The sequence below is a fragment of the Octopus bimaculoides genome, chromosome 3, assembly GCF_001194135.2.
Source record: "Octopus bimaculoides isolate UCB-OBI-ISO-001 chromosome 3, ASM119413v2, whole genome shotgun sequence".
In the NCBI taxonomy this organism is placed as follows: domain Eukaryota; kingdom Metazoa; phylum Mollusca; class Cephalopoda; order Octopoda; family Octopodidae; genus Octopus; species Octopus bimaculoides.
In genome coordinates, this window is record NC_068983.1 from 119,265,044 (window position 1) to 119,267,610 (window position 2,567).

At 36.6% G+C, this 2,567-nt stretch overlaps 1 protein-coding gene across 1 annotated transcript in view; it reads right to left on the minus strand.

Annotated features, from left to right (window-relative positions):
- Positions 1-2,567, minus strand: part of LOC106878261 (GTP cyclohydrolase 1-like) — a 112,094-nt gene that overhangs the window by 14,844 nt on the left and 94,683 nt on the right. The gene's annotated exons all lie outside the window — the stretch shown is intronic.

Consider the following 2,567-nt stretch of genomic DNA (forward strand, 5'->3'; position numbering starts at 1 on the left):
TACGCGTCTGTTGGGTCGTCTAAAAGATAATCTGGTGATGCATGTTTCAATTTATTGTAGATTGAGGGATTGATGTATGATTTAATTGTATGTGTCTGTCTTGCCTATCACATCTGTGAAGGCGCTTGGCTTAGTGGTTAGGGCATTCGGCTAACGATCGTAAAGTTGTGAGTTCAATTCCCGACCAAGCGCTGTATCCTTCAGCAAGGCTCTTTATTTCACGCTGCTTCAGTCCACTCAGCTGGCAAAAATGAGTAGTGCCTGTATTTTAAAGGCCGGCCTTGTCACACTTTGTTTTACGCTGAATCTCCCTGAGAACTACGTTTAGGGTACACGTGTCTGTGGAGTGCTCAGCCACTAGCATGTTAGTTTCACGAGCAAGCTGTTCTGTTCATCGTATCAGCTGGGACCCTCGTCGTAACCCACACAATGCTCCTTTATTACATCTGTGATGAAGTTTCTTATATCTAGTTTAATTTACTGTAAGGCCTCAACCCTAAATTATTATCGTAAACTTACCGTATTTTCCTGCATACAAGTCGAATTTTTCAAACCAAAATTTACACCAAAATGTAGGTAGGTCAAACTATACACCAGCAAGTTGTTGCTGTTGTTGTTTGTTCCTTCTCGTGCTACGCCTGACTCATAAGGGCCGGTTTCCCGGTTTCATTGGCGTATATGTTCCCTAGCTGGACGGGACGCCAGTCCGTCGCAGGTGAGCTGCTAGAGGCACGAGGAAAGAGTGAGAGAAAGTTGTGGCCAAAAAGTCAGCAGAAGTTCGCCATTACTTTCTGCCGGAGCCGCGTGGAACTTAGGTGTTTCGCTCATAAACACACATCGCAGGTCTGAAATTTGAATCCGCGATCTCTCGACCGAAGTCCGCTGCTTTAACCACTAGGCCATGTGACTTCACAAGGTGACTTTGTAGGACCAAAAATTCCACATGAAATGCAGCAGGATTTAGAAAGGTAGCGAAGACTTTTGAATGTTTATATTATATGCTTACACTACATACAACGTCGACTTGTATGCCGGAAAATACATGCCAGAAATAAAGCATTTCATTACTAAATATCATCAACATTGTTACGAATAGGAATATTAAAGCGTCGAGCTGACAGAATCCTTAAGACGCCAGGCAAAATGCTTAGTGGCATTTCGTCTGTCTTTACGTTTTAAGTTCGAGTTCCGTCGAGGTCGACTTTGCCTTCCCTCTATTTGGGGTTGATAAAATAAGTTGATCAGTGGAAGCGGTGTAATCGAGCTTCCTACTCTCCTGAGATTGAAGGCGGTGTGCCTATATATGATACCGCTATGAGTAGTAATACTGATTTGTGATGTTATGAATCAGAAGGATATTAGCTTTGTCAAGGATATTAGTAAATCGTTCTTTACTTACAGTTAATGTGGTTATGTTCTAACTACAATTAATATCAAATAAGAAAAGTGTATATTTGCGGCAATATCCGTGCATATTTTTTATAAGAAGTTTTGTTTTAAGTCATCAAACAATACTTCCTGAAATTGGTAGGTACCAGTTAGATGTTACAAGCATTCTTATATAAACGAACCATGACGCCAAAGAAAATTAATTAATGTAATATTTGACATTAATTATAATCATTAGAATTATTTCCCGAAAGGGTGACAAGCCAAAATGTCACATCATACTCTCTATCTTTATTTATGTATTTTGATTTTTAAATTGTCATATTACAAGTCACATGTTTCGTGACGTGATTTATGGATTTAATTAAATTTAGCGTCGAATAAATATTTTCATTAATTTTCATCCTTCAAACAATAACCAATCTAAAGCAGTATTATTAGTAGATGTTGGACGTACAAAATAAAACCTATTCTTTTTTCTTTTTTTAAGTGACATTGTAGTAAAAAGTTAAGGAACGATTACTATCTTGAGAGACTTAGAGAAAGAAACAAAAAAAATGGAAAAAGAAATTATAAAGTTAAGTGTGAAAGATAGAGACATTTATTTTATGTTAGCACAAAAGAATTAAACGCCACAGGACATAAGTGACGTGCACGAGAAGAGTGATTCTAATACCGTATTGTGAGATTAATATCAAATTAGATTTGTGATATCTCATATATTAAGTTAATTTTCGTCAATTGGAGCCAAGTATCTTAGTAGGAAAGATAAAAATCAATCAATAATTGTTACTGAAGAGATGTTGTTGTGAGAAAGACACAATAAGTAGAGATGATTTCGTATGTTTATCATCATTATCATCATGTTCTTATTATTGTTGATATCATCACTTATGCTTTCGAAAGAAGCATAACTCTCAAAAGCTTATTCTTTCTCATTTAAATATACCGCTGCCCCTGCCACCATCTATGCAAGAAGCAATTACAATTTAGCAGTTGAATTCACGTTAGAAATAAGAACATTGTAATTTATTTTCGTCTGTATTTATTTCGAGCTCTACAGTTCAAATCACCATTTGTGCAAATACTTGAGAAGGTGATAGCAGTGAGGTCAATTTTATACTGAAGAGTACGAGTGAAAGTAGAGCAGAAATGGCACATTTGCTTATATATATATA